The 17,765-nt window shown below is 34.5% G+C and overlaps 1 pseudogene; it reads left to right on the forward strand.

Annotated features, from left to right (window-relative positions):
* The first annotated feature begins 540 nt into the window (after positions 1 to 540).
* On the forward strand, positions 541 to 1,315 carry LOC113266548 (60S ribosomal protein L17-like; annotated as a pseudogene).
* Positions 1,316 to 17,765: the final 16,450 nt, after the last annotated feature.

Genomic DNA, 17,765 nt, shown 5'->3' on the forward strand with positions numbered 1-17,765 from the left:
GGGTAGGTGTCTTTCCCGGGCCACAACTCTAAACAGCTGGAATTACAATTGAGACTGCTTGGAGCCCCAGTAATCTCATCATTCCCCTGCTGGAAAAGTTATCTTCTAAGAAGGTAAAGGTCATAGGATACTCCTTCTACTATTAAAAGTGAAATATACCACTACCATATCCAAATAGTTCCTTGATCTTGTATGCTTTTACATGGGATTAATGAGAACACTGGGGGAAATGTACCTTCTCTTATTTAGTAACTGCCTTTTACATTTCCTCTGGTAAAATCCATTCTTTAGTTCATACTGTGTGTTGTGAATTTGTCTAATTAGTGATAGGTGGTGACCACAAAAAGATCCACTTTGCATAACACTTAGATCAATATCCAAAATAATTTCCAATACTTTCTAAACAGATAAAACAAATAGGTCCTTCTTTATTCAGATTGGAAAATATGACTTCAGTTCAACAGGTTTTCTCTCTATATTTTCTCAGTAATCAAACATTCAAGCAGCTCTTCCCTAAGTGGCCTGAGGTGATCTCTGAAAATGGTTCACCATCTACTTGATCCAGGAAACCCTACGAAATCTTACAAATCAAGAGGTTCAAATCTTTGGGGCACCTGGGTGGCTCAGTCGTTAAGCATCTGCCTTCGGCTCAAGGCGTGATCCCGGCATTATGGGATCGAACCCTGCATCAGGCTCCTCCACCGTGAGCCTGCTTCTTCCTCTCCCACTCCCCCTGCTTGTGTTCCCTTTCTCTCTGGCTGTCTCTCTCTCTCTCTCTATCAAATAAATAAATAAAATCTTAAAAAAAAAAAAAAAGAGGTTCAAATCTTTGGGTTCACCTTAAGAACACGCCTGAAACTGCCCAGGCCATAAAGGGTATGTGCCTATCTAAAAAGCCACTAGTATCTGAAGAATTTTACTTTACAGAAGCGGTGTGTGCCATTCTGTCCTACAATGGTGGAATTGGTAGGTGTGCCCAGGCCAGAGAGTGGGGCTGCACACAGGCTTGATGGCCCAAAAAGAGTGCTAAATTTTTACTGCACATGCTTAGAAATGCAGAGAGTAATGCTGAAATCAAAGCTTTAGATGTAAATTCTCTGGTCATTGAGCACATCCAGGTAAACAGAGCCCCCACCATGCAGCATGGAACTTAGAGTAGACTCATAGATTAACCCATACATGAGCTCTCCTTGCCACATTGAGATGATCTGTACTGAAAAAGAGAAGATTGTTCCTAAGCCAGAAGAGGAAGTTGCACAGAAGAGAAATATCCCAGAAGAAACTGGAGAAACAAAAGCTTATGGCCAGAGAGTAAATTCTGCATACAATAAATGCAAATAAAAGTAAAAACAAGGAAAAAAATGTCCAAGCAAACCCTTGTGATTTTTTTACTCAGTTGAAAACTGAGCAGTGAGAATATATATGGTATGATATGTACAAATAAAAGAGCATAGTGTACGATACCACTGTGCACTACATATATGATGTATATGTATTACATTATATAATACATAGCACTCTGAAGATATTTTATGTAGCTACCTTAACGGACTAAGCTATGGAAACGTCCTTAATTTTGCTGGCATATTATTTACAAATCAGAAATATAATTGCCTTTCTCCAGTTTCTAACCTTAGCAACTTAAACATAAATTGTTCTTTATTCAGTGATGGAAAACGAACTCTAATAAATGAATTGTACAGGCATTACAGATTGGAAAAAGCAAGTATCGTTTTTGCAGTGTCAACTCTATTCTGTGTCTTTGTATAAATAGCCAGAGGCAGGCTTGAATACTTTACTTTCATTTGAAATCAACTGATGATTTGATTTCATGTTATTCATTCCCTTGTACCACCACCAGCAGCACTTCTACCACTACACATTTTATTTGTTTGTTTCTTTGTTTATATTTTAATTTAAACTCTGTATCTTCAACCTAATGGAAGAAAGGTTCTCAGAAACCATGGCAGTGTTTCACAAATTTATGTATGATTATGTCCATTTCAAGCATGAGATACAGGGAAGAAATAAAAAGAGGTAGATCAAGCTACCCTATAAAACAATTCCATAATTCCCAATTTAGCCTTGAAGCATAAGTTCTTGAAAATTCCAATATTAAACTCACACTCTGTTATTTCTGTCTTCATCTATACCAAGTATTTTCCCCATATACTCAGACAGGACCCTTGTTTTATTGCTGGTGTACAGCTGTTGTTTCATATGGTACATGTACCAAAGGAATGAATGAATATCAATAACAATATGTTTATATTTGCAAAATTATTTTAGGTATCTGCTACTTTTTTTGTCTTCTCCACCTCTTTTCTTTGGGGACTGCCCTTCCAGAACCAGCACTCAAATACTTGACCAACACCAGTCAATTAGAGTACGCTGTTCTCCTGGACCAAAGTTCTGGTGCAGGAGTATGCATGCAGCTCTAGCAGGCTGAAATTAGGGAACCTTTAAGGAGATTGATATGAGAGATGAAGAGGTAAACCGTCTCTTTCCTTTTCAGACGGTGAGCTGTATGGATCATGTAAGCCTGAGTGGCTGAAGAATTATTTCCCATCATGGAGAGAGCTCTCACCAGACAATGAAGCCAAACAACTGAAAACAGAAGTGAAAGGGTGAGTAAGAAACACAGTGACACCATGTGATAGATAAGAGAGCTGATATATTTCATTGTTTATTTTGTTTTTGTCATATTGTGGTTTTAAAAGTCATTCTAAGTTGTTTTATGACATTTTAACTGAAAGACTTCTGAGTAATATAACTGTCCTGTGTAATTACTATGAATTTCCTCCCTATGAATCAGAATTCCATTTTGACCTAGTTCCTTTTCTTAAGAGATAAAGAGTACATTAGTTAGGTTCCTGGCAGGAAACAGATCCCATTCCCAATGGGTAAATTGAAAATAATTACTGAAGAGACTTGCAGAGGTAGACAAGGTCAGAAAAACCAACAAAATATGATGAAATTAAAATAAAAATATACTGAATTTCATAATATCTTAAAAATCAGCATAATTCTTCAGCATATGCATGAAATATTTTAATTGGAGGCCTTTTTCCTCCCACTAGTGAAATTTTATAGAAAGAAGTTAATGATAAGCTTTTTAGTACAATTTTGTAGGCTCTTCCTAAAATTTCATTTGCAGTAGATTGAAATATTGGAAAATATTTTTCTTCTGGAGAAAATACATTTGCCAAATCTAGAAAAAGAAAGAAAGAAACAATAGTCAAAAGGTATGACACTCCTTAACCAAATTAGAATCTTTCCAAAATAAGTGATAATTCTCTTCACAATATCTGCCCAGAAAGAATATGTAAGTATTTAGAAAGTTTTTGTGGAGACATAATAACATCTGCAGATAGGTTTATTAGACAACGAAAGAATTATCAAATTTTCCTTAAGTCTATTAGAAATCTGCTGTAGCTTACGTGAAAATAGAATGCTCCCAGTTAAATAATATTCATTTATTCTAGGTACACAAATGGTTGAGTACACAAATGGTTGAATCATTTAGGGAAAATATACACTTAGAACAAATTATGAAAGCCATTCTGTAAATAAAATGAATGATTTTTGTCCTAAGTTCTTTTTGTAACTTGATACTAACTTAGGCTGGGAATAGTCTCAACTAGCCTTCAGTAATCTTTAAAAATATTCTTAGAAACAAGAAAAAACAATCATATCACATGTGTTTTCTGAGTTCACATTTTAATCACTTTAGAGAAGCAGCTTCTGCATTATTAGAATACTTGTTTAGCTTCATTTGCTTTATTCACTCAGTTCTCCTAAATGAAAAGCAATAATACTATCTAATAACAAAGTAATGAATATCTAGAAACTTGGTTCAGCATATCGGAGTATGGCTGTTTTATGGGCACTAGTGTGTTAATGTGGATTAACATCAGATAGTGGATTCTTATTGCAGGAACATGTACTCTGGGCATACACTTAATGTTGAGTTCTATGTGAAGGTTAGAAGTAGATAATATTAGAATTAAGTAAACACTGGGAGACTGCCTCATTTTAATATTTATTCAGCTGAAGTCCAAATAGCTTAAGGAGCTCCTTTAAGCTACTTCAGAATAACACAGGACTACAAGCCAGGTACAAATTAGGAGTGTGTCTTTAAATTCTTGGTGGAGACATCACAAAAAATACAGCTATTACAGTGCAAACTGCTTGATCGCTGGCATTAACAATAGGCTGAGAATCATTAGGTTTTTGCAGTTTCTCTTATAACTTTTATCACTCATATTAGTCTCAATATGCTGGTTTTAAGAATGTGTCATGCATGGTGCACATCTAGGACTCCCTTAGGACTTAAGTTAAGATAGTGTTTTGTACTTCCTTAAGTATTGAAAAAGAAGTTACACTTTGCATCAGTGTCAGCTTTCCCCAAGTTTCTAAGTCATGGCTGTAATGGTTGGGTCCATTTTTACCATAGATCTCGATCACTGAAGCACAGCTATTGAAGCTCAGAATTAACTCTGCTGAATAATTTTCTCTAAACGAGGATTCCATCACATGTAGATAATAATTTAATTTGCCAGGACATGATTTCTAAATATTTTGAACTGGGATTTCCTAACAGATGGTAGTGAATATATTTTTAAGATGACCATGAAAAGGTAAGTATGTTTATGAGAAAGATTCCATTCATGGTGGTAATAAAATGATACTGAATATTTCAAAGTGTAAGCTGAAAATTCTTGGTCAAGGTGATGTGGTAATTCGTATCACTGAAAATTCTGAAATGATAGCTAGAATGAAGCTTCAGGTTTTCTAAAAAGCTTTTTGGAAGTTGGTGAACTGAAAGTTTCCCATTCACGTAGTGATTCTTGTGCAGTAGGAAATTTGGTTGATGGCTCAAATTAAACATTTTTTTTTTCATGTAAAGAGAACAGAGATTCAATCATGGCTGTAAATTATAGATCTACTTCCTACATTTTGCTAAATGCTGGGGAGCAGAGGAGCTCCTAGAGAAAATTCAGTATAAAACTGATTTTAGAAAAAGTTTCTCAGTCATAATGAGGAGTCGTTGAATTATCATTTAAACTGCATAAGATTAAGATGTAAAAGCCATAACAGATATGCTAATGCACAAAAATGGTAGTTTAATGAGGACTGGGTCATCAGGAAATGTTTCAAGAAAAGATAGGACTGAAGCTATTATTTGAGGAGTAGTTACAATTCGAATTTGGCTTGGTTTAGGATGTACTTGATACAAAAATATTTTACTGATAATCCTCTCAGTTCCCTTAGAACAAGCATCCAGTTTATATCTGGTTTTTGTTTTGTTTTGTTTTGTTTTAGCTTTATGATTACTTAGGCATTATCAGTGGAAAACAAATTAAGAGACACTTACTTAAGCAAAAAGTAGTTAAGTATATTTTCTTCTACAATTAAACATAGCTTGAAGGATTTTGACCCAAAGTACTTCCTAAGTCCTTAGACCAGTAATAGGAAAGATTAGCGTCTAGACCAGATATATTTAATGAACTACTCAGGTAGGTATCCGCCCCCCCCCCCCTTTTTTTTTTTGGCTCTTACATTAAAACCAAAATGATTTTATGTCACTAAGCTAGAATATGATTTTAAGAGCTTATAGAATATGCCCAAGGACATCTACTGTGTCATCTGTTGCTGTCAAGTAAGGAAATCCACCTAACTGACTTATATTGCAGGATATTTAAAAATAAAGACTGAGTGAAATGACTGGCTGTTTGGCTTCCGTGAGAAAAGCTAATATGTCTTTAAAGAAGGATTATATTTGCTTAGAGGATTGAAACCTCGTTTACCTCTTATGACAGTATTCAGCTCAGAAATATTCAGTGATGCTTCCCATCTCTATTTTAGGTGCTGCATAGAGTTATGACTGATGCATTTGGTTCTCTCCATAATGTTTCTAATAATACAGCATACTCAAAAGCAACTGAGCCTGAGCTAGCCACTGAAGCTGGAGAACAAAGCATTTGGTTCAATCATTCTTAAAAGGGACAGCAACTTTTTGTAAAACCCCAGAGCCCTCAACATGGCTTCATTTCACATTCTTTTCTGTATGTACTGTTCTCAGCATGAAGCAGTTCCAAAAGACATTAGAACTGTGAGATTCAGGAAACCTTTGAATCAGATAATTACCATTTCCTTCATTATATATTAATTCAGGATGGTTTCCCTTTTGTTTCTTAAGCATAAATGGTGCCATATTTTTTTCTCCGAAACAGTTGGAATGTTTCTGTTCAAGGTGATCTGCAGCTGCTTAGGCAACCAATATATTTTTTTTCTTGAATAAATACTGAAACACACATTATTTGGAAGTGAGATGACAGATCAGGGCAGGTGATTTCCAAACGTTCTTCCATTCAAGAATGTCATATATTATTTCAGCATATTTTTAGAAAACAGATATTCAGTATTCCACTTTTCACAGAATGTTTCCCACAAGGTCACAATAATATGAAACACGTGCGCACACACATGCATATGTACATATGTTGCTCACAGGGACAGTAAAACAAAAACTCACATGATTGCGGGTCATATTTTGTCATGGTTGTTTTTCACCAAGAAATAAGATTTATAATGTAAGATTTAGGCAGTCAGCAGACATGCCTGACTATGTAGTATGGATCTATTATTGTGCTGCAGTGTGAGATATAAAATAAAAAGGCAAAATCCTTGTTCTTGAGGATCTTGAGGAATCCGGTTTATGAAGAAGATTAGTAAACACAGTCAAGACACAATGAGGTGAATGCTTCAGTGGAGGCATTGAGGAAAGGGCACTCTGAGGCGCAAGGGGATTGTGGTGAAACTCTACCTTGAAGATTGTGAAAGAATTCCTTTCTCCGACAAGGACAGGTCTTTTAGAGAAAGCCACCAGCACCTGCAGAGTCCTGTAGATGCGAGAAGAATGGGCATGCAGGTAACAGAAGGACAGTCTTTTAAAGGAAAAAGCAAACAAGTAGACCTCAGAAAAGGGAAAGTGAGGAAAGGAAGCACAGATTCAAGATAGGAGAGATGATCGCGGCTGTTTTTTCAAATAAGAAAACCTGCCGTTAGAACTTTAGAAGGATGAAAACAGGCTTAAGTACAGACTGTAGTGATACATATCACAGCACTCAACTATGGAATTTTCTAAAATAGAGCCAGAGTAAACAGCTGTGCCAGAGGTAGCATTAATAATAAATTATGGGGGCACAAGGTCGAGCTCTCTTCATTTATTGGGCCCTTACTTGAATCAACCAAGTAAAATGTTATTGTTCTGAATACAACTTCACTTGCATACCTAATTTTGCATTCATAATTTTGTGATATATATTTTTAGAGAGTGCCTCCAGATTATATAAACTTTGGGCCCAACAAATTCTGCATTTACCTTGCCTAGAGGATAAGTCCATGGTAGTGCTAAAAAAGTAATAACTAAAAGAGTGTCAAAGTAACTGGCTTAATTTTGTAAACTAAGTCATTAAATTATAAAAAGGCATTATTGCTTAGCTACACAACAGACAAAATAGAGCTATGTTTTCATCCTCACTTCCAAACAAGAAGTGTTTTTTTCCTCACCAATAGGGATTTACATTTTGTCTTTGACCACCTATCCCAGCACCCACTTGGGGAGAAGTCTGCCACTGATCACAGGAATGCCTATTCCCTGATTCCTCAGAGATGTATTGTGCACAGGGTAAAGAGAATTAAAGCACAGGAATTCTGTAATGTGGTCCATGACAGAATTATACAGAGTCTCTACCTACTGTTGAAAAAGTGAATAAACAGGGATCAGTTTTAGTGAGAAAGGTTTGAAGAAATGGATATACTAGTGCAGAATCGACCACATAAAATAATAACCCCAAAGGTTCAGGATCCAGACGCCAGGGAGTTGTACCAATGATGCTAAGCAGATTTTTAAAAAATTCTGTTCTATGCCCTGAATTTTCTATATTTGTAAAGGTTGTTTGTTGGATTTAATTATTAAAATATACTTTTACAAAGCTGGGATAATCTTACCTATTGAATCTTGCGTGTGAAACAAATGAGGACTTCTACCATCTGACAAATCATAAGTATAACATACATACAGATAAGTGGCATATCTATCTTCATATATGTACACTCAGTTAATTTTCACAAAAGTGGATATCCCTGTGTAATCAGCATTCACATTAAAAATAGCAGCTCATAAAGTCCTTCTGTGTACCCTTGCAGGCATTATTTTACCCAAAGTAATCACTATCCACATTAGTTAGAATAACTTGAGAGAGAAGTTTTGTCTGCTTTTGAATCATACAGTACTATTCCTTTGTATCTGATTTCTTTGCCTAATAGTGTATCAATACAATTCTTCTCTGTTACTGAGTATAGTAGTAATTTATTCATGTTTATTGCTATATTGAATTCCATTGTGTGAACAAATATTTCAAAATGTGATCTTTTCCCCTGTTCACTGACACTTGGGTTGTTTGCAGTTTAGGGTTGCAAGCTCTGCGATGAATATTCTGGGTTATGAATGTTAGTGAATACCTGCAACATTTGCATTGGGTTTATAACTAGCAGTGGAATTCCTGGGTCATGGAGTAACTACATATTCCATTTTAGTAAATAATGCCAAACAGAATGCTTGTCAAATTTATATTCCTAGTAGTGGTGTTTAAGAATTCTATCTGCTCTACATCTTTAATTGTTGCCATTCTGTTTGTTTAGTAGTATCACACTGTTAGAAATTTTATTCTCCTGATGATTAATGAGGTTGAGTCCATATCCATATGTTTACTGACAATTTGGATGTCCTGTTTTTGAAGTGCCTGCAGTTAGTTTATTTGCCTATTGGATCATCTGTTTCTTTTTTTCTTTTTGATTTGAAGGAACTCTTTATATATTCTGGATCAAATATTTTGTCAGATAAGGAATAACAAATATGTTTTTCCACTTAGAGTCTTGGGTTTTTACTCAGAAATACTGTTTGATGAACAAATGATTTTAATTTTAGTTCAGTATACTTATGTTTTTCTGATTTTTGTAACCTTAAGTAAACATTTTGCTTTAGGTAAAGGATATGTTTTCCTGTATGCATAATATATCAGTGAATTCTATTTAGAGAGTGACCCCACCCCCCCATAAAAATGAAACAAGTAACCTGTGGTCAAGAGAAAATGTTTGGGTTCCATATGGCAAAAATAGAAGATAAGTAAACATATTTTTGTTAGACAATTTAAATTCTCCCCAAGTAACATCATTAATTATTGTTTAGGAGGAGGAACACACCATGGAAACAAGCAATTTTCTTTTACCATATATATCTTTGCATGCTCTATTTTCTTTTTATTTACTTACTTTTATAATGTGTTATCTATGCATATACATATAAAATATATATTTATTTGTGAGAGAGATATTTCTCTTCAACTCAGTTTTTTGACTGTAGGTAAAAAGATGTCAAAATTCTAAGTAAATTTCCAATTATATCCATACTTAACTAAAAATGAACTGGTTTATCTGTAGTTACCTAAACATTAACACAGTAAGAATGAAATTTTAAGAAAAGTAAGTTAACTAGGGGTGCCTGGGTGGCTCAGTTGGTTAAGCAGCCGACTCTTGGCTTCACCTCAGGTCTGATCGCAGAGTCATGGGATCCAGTCCTTCGTCGGGCTCTGTGCTCAGAGAGGAGTCTGCCCCATCTCCCACTCTTGTGAGTGTGCATGCTCTCTCTCTCTCTAAGAAATCTTTTGAAAAAAAGTAACTTAACAGCATTTACTTTTCAGTGTATACATGATGGAAATTCAAAAAAAAAAAAAAAAGCAAAGAAGAAAGGAAAGAAACAAGGGGGAGAAAATGTATAACTCTCTCGATTTGAAAATAGGGAAAACAGTGTTTGTACAATTATGGTAATCTTTTTCCTATAGTGAGGTAGTCATATTATCATAAAAAATGTATTCAACCATCTGCTAGATGACTAGAGATATATGTTTGATCCACAGCTGCTACAATAAATGCTATTTGTAAGTTGAATTGGACTGGTTGTATTGTTCTCAAATTTGAATATATATTTCCAGATGACATGTGTCACTTTATGGACATGCTGCAGAAATATTAAATAATTACATGGCAGAGTGTTATCTCCAAGCTTTTCTTCTACCATTCATAAACATAATGCCCTCATGTTCATACCTTAAATAATCAATCCAAGACCAATCCCAGTAGAACCCTGGCTTTCATATGATATAGGGAGTATGCTTAGACTCTCCATTCCATCCTTATAATGACAGATATCGGGATATGTTAAATAGCTCGATTGTGGTGATGATTACACGATATATATGTACATTGAAATTTCAGGTTGTACACCTTAAATGTATACAATTTTTACATGTTAATTGTACCTCTATAAGACTGTTTAAAAAAAGGCAAAGAAATTTCATCAAATCTGAACATTTTCCTTGAAGCAGATGAGTAGACTAAATTATCAAGTCAGAGAGTTGTCATTCTCTTTTTAATGAACTCTAGGAATAGATCCCCTCAAGCTTTCTCAGTAGAACTTCTAGTGTTTTATTTCTCTTATCATCTAAGATTACTCTTTTTAGTGTTTAACTGAAATGACTGGCCGTAGTGTTAAATTTCATGGATGTAGTTATATATTCATAAGATCCTTCATTTACTTGTAGCCGTCAATTAAGTCAGTCCATAGTCTTTTTACAATTTTCCTTCCTTTAAGCTAAATAGATCTAAATGCTGTGACCTTTCTTAATAATACGTGAATTCCATTCCATTGGTCATTTTTCTTTAGTATTTGTGAATCATCATTATCACCATTATCTTTTCTGGATTGGGTACAATATTTTCATTCAATTCTGAAACCCATTGATTTTCTCATAGAACCTTAAACAAAATCTATTACACAAGTAAAAAAAAGTGCAATTTTAATAAAAAGAATACTCATAATCAATACTCCCTCTGTTACTTCCATTATACAACTTGTATTTTATAGTCATCAGTCCTCAAGTAGTCTTTCACCATTGGCTTCATTTTCATTTTCATTTTCACTATGGGTCCACCTTCAGACTTCTCTAAATTGAATTTAACTCTTTAAATGATAAATGGAATGATTATATGTGAATATCGATGCTTTATTTTCAAGTTTGATGACTGAAAAAAGATCCTAGCAATAATTATGCAAGGGTCAAGGAGTCAGAATGCTCTGTGTGTTCTAAAACGATCCTCACCAAATTGTATACCTCCTTACCAGTATTAAGAGATCCAGTCATCTTCCATTCAAGAAGGCACCCCACAACTCAGAGTTCTAGATAAGTTCCACACCACTGCCATCCCTCCCCCTCCCCCCAGGCCTCTAGACATCTGTGTCAATCCCCTCCATCTCTGCAGCCTTCCTACCTTGGTGGCCTTTGTCCCTAGCAAAAACCCTGAACCTCTGCCAATAAGTTCAACTCCACAACAACCAACAATGCCTGGGATGTGAAGGACTATTGTTATAGGCCTCTTATCGCTGTTTATATCTGTATGTCCCAAGAAGACAAGAACTGTCACCCATTCATCCCTCATTCTCTGATTCTAATCTATATTAAGCTTATGTTGGCAGTAAGTAGCCCTTACACCATACCCCATCACAATTCCCTCCTTTATTTATGTTATGTAAACAACACTTATCAGCTTGACATGGTATATGTTTTACTTAATTATTTGTTTTTCTCCCCTTAAGTGAATGTAAGCTCTAGGAGAGCTGAAATTCTTGTCTATTTTATTTACTGTGGTATCCTAAACAGCTAGTATAGTGCCTGACAGGAGGTAAATATATGCTAAATTTCTAGGTATGTTAAATGAATATATAAATACAAATATATTTTATTTTATTTTTTAAAGATTTTATTTATTTATTCGACTGAGATAGAGACAGCCAGCGAGAGAGGGAACACAAGCAGGGGGAGTGGGAGAGGAAGAAGCAGCTCATAGCGGAGGAGCCTGATGTGGGGCTCGATCCCACAACGCCGGTATCACGCCCTGAGCCGAAGGCAGACACCCAACCGCTGTGCCACCCAGGCACCCCTCAAATATATTTTAAATAAAACACTTAAATATGTATAAATATATAAAAAGGTCTGAGTCATTAATTAGAATTGGCAGTGCACACTATATGTTCACAAATATTCAGGCTAGACAATTTTGTATTATTTTGCTTGTATTAATTTGTTGCATAGCAATGGAAGACCAATACAACTATAAAGTCTTTAAGAAATATGTTGTTTCATCTAGTAGGAAAAAAAGTGTGGATTTGCCTAAATGAATACATGTATTCCAAAAAATGTAAATAACAGAATAGTTATTCCACCTAAAGGAAAATATATCGCAATATATTAATAGTAATTTTTGCATAGAACAAGAGGTCTAATCTCATAGTAGGAATATGTAATCCTTGTGTTAACATTGCTTAAATTCTGTTTCTTACTAAGGAAACTTCTGGCTCTATGACAATGTTCTGGGAGTGTTTTGATTTTAAAATACCTCTGTAGCCAAGAACATGTCTGCTTGAGTAATTGCCAGACAGTGACACCATTCCAGAATCTTTTTCTTCAATCCTCAATTTGCAAGAAAGAGAAGGGGGGGAGATGAGAGAGGGAGAGGGAGAGAAATAGAGGAAAAGGGGAAGGAGAGAAAGAAAAGGAGAAGTCGTAGAAGGAAGAGGAAGTAGAGGTGGAGAAAGGAGAGGAGGAGGAGCAATAATATGTCATGAACAGTTACAGTGGGTGGAATAGAGAGCTTAATAATTTTTATGTTGCACTTCTCTGTATTTTATTGGGTTCTTGTTTTTCTATAATTACATGTTTTTATTTGTAAGAAGAAAAAATGTGTAAGGGAAAAATTGTGGCACCCTGCCCAACTGGAATCAGAACTGAAGGACAGCCGTGTTGTTATTTAGAATACTTATTGCCACAGAAACTAGCCATTTGCCTTTATTTTTCACAGTGTTTGGGGATTCCTTATAAAAAACTTGAACACTCTCAATTACAGTTATGGTTTAGTCCTAAAGAAGTATGACTGACAGATTAAGGATGGGATTTGGGATGATGAGAGCCAGATTATAGTAAAGGACAATGGAGCCCTGAAAAGTAGAATGAGTAAACATTAAGGAATAAATGATGACAGAAGAGATCCAGCAGTTTTTACTGAAATGAATAGAGTGTGCTGCATTTATCAGGAAAACACAAAGTGAGGGCCTGAAGTTGGTAGAGACGGAAGAAGGAGATGGTCCTTCTAAGAAGTTGGAGAATAGAAATAAAGAACACATAGAAAGGGGAAAGAAATGCAGAATATAAAGTTAACTAGATGAACCATTTGTAGAGGACATATAGATCACATTAAGGATTTTTAAAACATTATTGACTAGTTTCATGAAAAATGTGAGACAATTCGATTTATGTTTTCTGATGATCATCTGACAGCAGGGATTACTGGGGAAAACAAGAATAAAAATGAAGACCAGGGACCAGTTTGGAAGTTCCTGAGGTAAGAAGACATGTATGACCCTGACTTAAACTTATGTGATGGTGTGATTGAAAGATGTATATTTTTAGAAAACAAAATAAATTCTGACATCATGGTCTTATCCTGTTAAGACATGATTTAGTCAGGTTGCCATGGTTTTATTGTATCTTTCATATATTAAAACTCAATAAGTTCATCCTAAATTATGGTATTGTAAACTTTTGTATTTTTAAATTTGACTTTGTTGTCAGCTTTCCAATACTAGGGTCTAAAAGTGCTAATTCTTAATTTACAAACAAATGTTTCTGGCAGAGTGAAGGCATGGTCCCTATGCCAGAAATTCAATTGTCTGCCTTTATTTTTACAAGAGGACAGTAAAAAATACCAATTTGAATATCCTTGTAATTATTATTCATTGTCTTCATTGAGTTGAATAATACGGTTTTAGGATTACACAGCACCTAGTTTCTGATAGCCTTTATCAGTGTCCACAGGGCAAGAATACTTTAGTATTTATTGGTTTTATACACCACTTAACAAATTGTGCCTAGTGTTGTTCTTTACCTCTTTAAATGCTTCCCTTTTCCTATCCTCCCTTTTGTGTCAAGAAAACAGAACAAGAAAAACAAGCTTTGACATTCAATTCAATGACCATTTATGTAACTGATCTCATATGCAAGGGAGATATGATAAATTCGAAATCCAGATTTTATGTGAAAGATTATGTAATTCTGCCTAAGCATGACACACAGGCAAGGTGCCGGCATGTGAATTTAGGGTCAGAATGTGGCAAGAGCTAGGCTGGTGATGTGAAGTGCTTTGAGATCACATAAAAAAGGCAATATTATATTTATTGTGGGGAATGTGATGAAACTTCCTGGAAGAGAAGGCATTTCCAGTTTATCTTGAGAACCACATCAGCGTGGGAAAGTAGAATCACTACATCATGAAGACAAACTGCCAATCTAAACGGAGAGGACAGTAAGAAATAAGAATCAGGGTAGGAAAGAGGAAAGTGCTAAGCATGGAGAGAAAACTGAAAGCAGTCTTTCATGCTACTGTAGTTTGGAAATAGAATATTCTCAAATATTTTAGAAACCAAGTTATGCAGTGCCTTCAAACTGAGGTCAGCATATCTGGATGTTAATTTCTAGTGTGTAAAATTTCGAGGTTAATTTTAATTTTATAAAAGCATTGGAACACATTTTTCAAACAAAAATATGCATACGTCACAGTTTACAACCAAGGAAATTAAAGTTGCCCAATTTGATATAGAGATAGAAGAAATGGGGTTAGAATTGCCAAAGCTATACTCACAATTGGGTTTAGTAGTGAGGAGACAGAAGTTACAGAGAAAATGAATTGCAAGCTACATTGTGGAAGGGCCAACTTTGTGTGGATGGTCGTATGTATGTCAAAAGAATGAATTTCACTTCGGTTGTGCTGTTTCATGTTCCTAGGGTGTCTAAAATTCAGGACAGATTTCTTGGAAGGAGCATGTAAAGAGGTACTTATGCCAGCTACAGTAAATAGATTTCATTGCTACTTATTTTTTAATTCTTCCCATTAAAAGTACATTATACTTTATATGCATTAGGTAGTAAAGAATTGAAAATGCCAGATTAAAAATCTGATTCCCTCTAGGCAGAATAAGAGAAAAACATGCTGTAGCAGCATAACCCACAAATTCTCCTACTCAAGCCCAGCATTTTGCAGTGGCAGTTTACAAGTTCATTTACAGATGATGGGCCTCTGTAAAGATCTCTCACCTTCAACTGTCTGCCCCCATCTGAGATCATTGTTGTATCCTGAAATTCTCCATTGAGATAAAGATTACGTTATTTGTATATTTGTTTACAATTTAAGAAATTTTTGAAAAGATAAATCCTTGAGTTATTAGCACCTTACTACGTATTACTTTTTCCTTATTTTTTCTTTTTAAAAAATGTTATATAGAATATTATAAATACATAATTTTATGACAAAAATCAAGTGTCCATCACATAGATTAAGCAATAAATAATTAAAATTTAAATAAATAGCTAAATCTTTCTGTGCATCCCTATCTAATCATACTCTCTTCCATGTCTTCCCCTCCCACACACATATACCCTTCAGGTAACATTTTTGCTCGATTTCATAGTAGTCAATATGATGAGTGTCTTTACATTTTGGGGAGATAAATATGCATTCCTATAAAGTATGTACAGTAATATTTTACATGTTTATGTTTTTCTATGTAATAAGTGATATCTCATTGATCTTTCACTTTTCAGTATTATATTTGTCAGCATCATACTCAATGATAAATTGGTATTAGCAAATTTTTATCAATTTTAACATTTCATTATGTGATTTTACTAAAATTATTTACTGATTTTACTTCTAATTAACATAGAAGTGATTTTCAGTTGTTACTACTGTGCATTACATTAATGTGAACACTTTTATACATGTTAACATGCACACCTGTATGAGGATTTACCTAGGTATATACATAAGAATGGAATTGATGGGTCTGAGATACTGCCAAATTGTTCCCCAAAATTTTTATATCAAGTGACATTCTTATTGGCAGTGTATAAGAATTTACATTGTTCCATATTTTAAAAAGCCTAAATATTTATTTCCAATTTGATAATATGGTAGGGTAACTCTTTGTGATCTTTATTTTGCTTACACAAGTAAGATAACAGATTTTTATATATAGTTCATGAATTTTAACAGATTTATATATTCATATACCCACCATCTCAATAAGGATGCACAATGATCCCATCATCCCCCCAGGTTCTCTCATGCTGCCCCCATATGGCCAGACTTTCCTCTACCTTCAACACCTGGCAGCCACAGATCTGTTCTTGCTCCCTCAAGTTTTCCCTTTTAAAAAATTTCATATAAATGGGATTATACAGTCTGTATACTTTTGTGACTGGCTTCTTTCATTCAACATAAATGTCCTTAAGATCCATCCGTGTTGTTTGATTATGAATACTTCATTCATTTTTATTTCTCAGTAGTATTCCATTTTATGGGTGTACTATATAGTTTGTTTATCCATTGACCCATTGAAGGGCATTTAAGTTGTTTGAGTTAGGACAATTATTAAATAAAGCTGCTATAAAACAACCATGGACATTTGCAAGAATTTGCAAGAATATAGGCTGTCTTTTCTTTAGGGAAAATACCTAGGAATATGATTGCTAAGTATATGTTTAACTTGCCAAGAAATTATCAAACTATTCTCCAAAGAGGCTGTGTCCCCCCAGTACATTAAGAGAATTCCAGTTATCTTACACTGTCGCTAGCACTTGGTATTGTCAGTTGTGCTCGTTATAGCCATTCTACAGGTGTGTGGTGGTACTACTATCTCCTTTTGATTTCAACGTAAATTTTCTTAGGATAATTCTGTTGAACATCTTTCCTGAACATATTTGTCATCTGTGTATCTTCTTTGGTGTAGTGACTATTCAAATATTTGTCCATTTTTAAAATTGTTTTTTTTTTTTTGTTTCCTTATCGTTAAAGTCCCAACTTTTTTGTGGATTTTGCTTTTGTTCTCATTTTTAAGAACTTTTTGCATAATCCAAGGTCATTGAGATGTGCTCCTGTGTTTTCTTTAAATGGTTAATAATTTTCTGTTTCACCTTTAGATACATGATCCATTTTGAGTTAATTTTAGTAAAGCTGTGAAGAACAAATTAAGGTTCATTTTCATGTATATATCCAGTTGATCAAACATCATTTGCTAAAGACACTATTCTTTCTCCATTGAATTTCCTTTGCATATTTGTAAAAAATCAATTGATGATATTTCTGTGGTGATAGTAGTTCTTTCTCACTAATCTATGGGCCTGTCCTTCTTCTAAGACCACAAAGTCTTCATTATTGTAGCTATAACAATCCTTAAAATAACATAGTGTAAGCCCTCCTAACTTTTTGTTTTATTACCAAAATAGTTTTGACTGTAATTTACATTTTCTTATAAATTTGTTGTTGTTGTTTTTTGCATTTTCTTATGAATTGTAGAAGGCCTTCTCCGTATTTACAAAGAAATACTGCTGGAATAGTTTTGGAGACATTGTTTACTTATTTGATAGTATGGTGATAGATTTTAATAGACAAATTGAATTGCTTTCCATATATTTCTATTTTCTGAAAATATTATGTTATGACAGTTATGTGTTTCCTAAAAACTTTTTAGTAAACCATTTGCCTTGAAGTTTTGCCTTGAAAGTAAAGTTCTGGTTGCATTTCCACATTCT

The sequence above is a fragment of the Ursus arctos genome, unplaced genomic scaffold (assembly GCF_023065955.2).
Source record: "Ursus arctos isolate Adak ecotype North America unplaced genomic scaffold, UrsArc2.0 scaffold_3, whole genome shotgun sequence".
Classification (NCBI taxonomy): Eukaryota; Metazoa; Chordata; class Mammalia; order Carnivora; family Ursidae; genus Ursus; species Ursus arctos.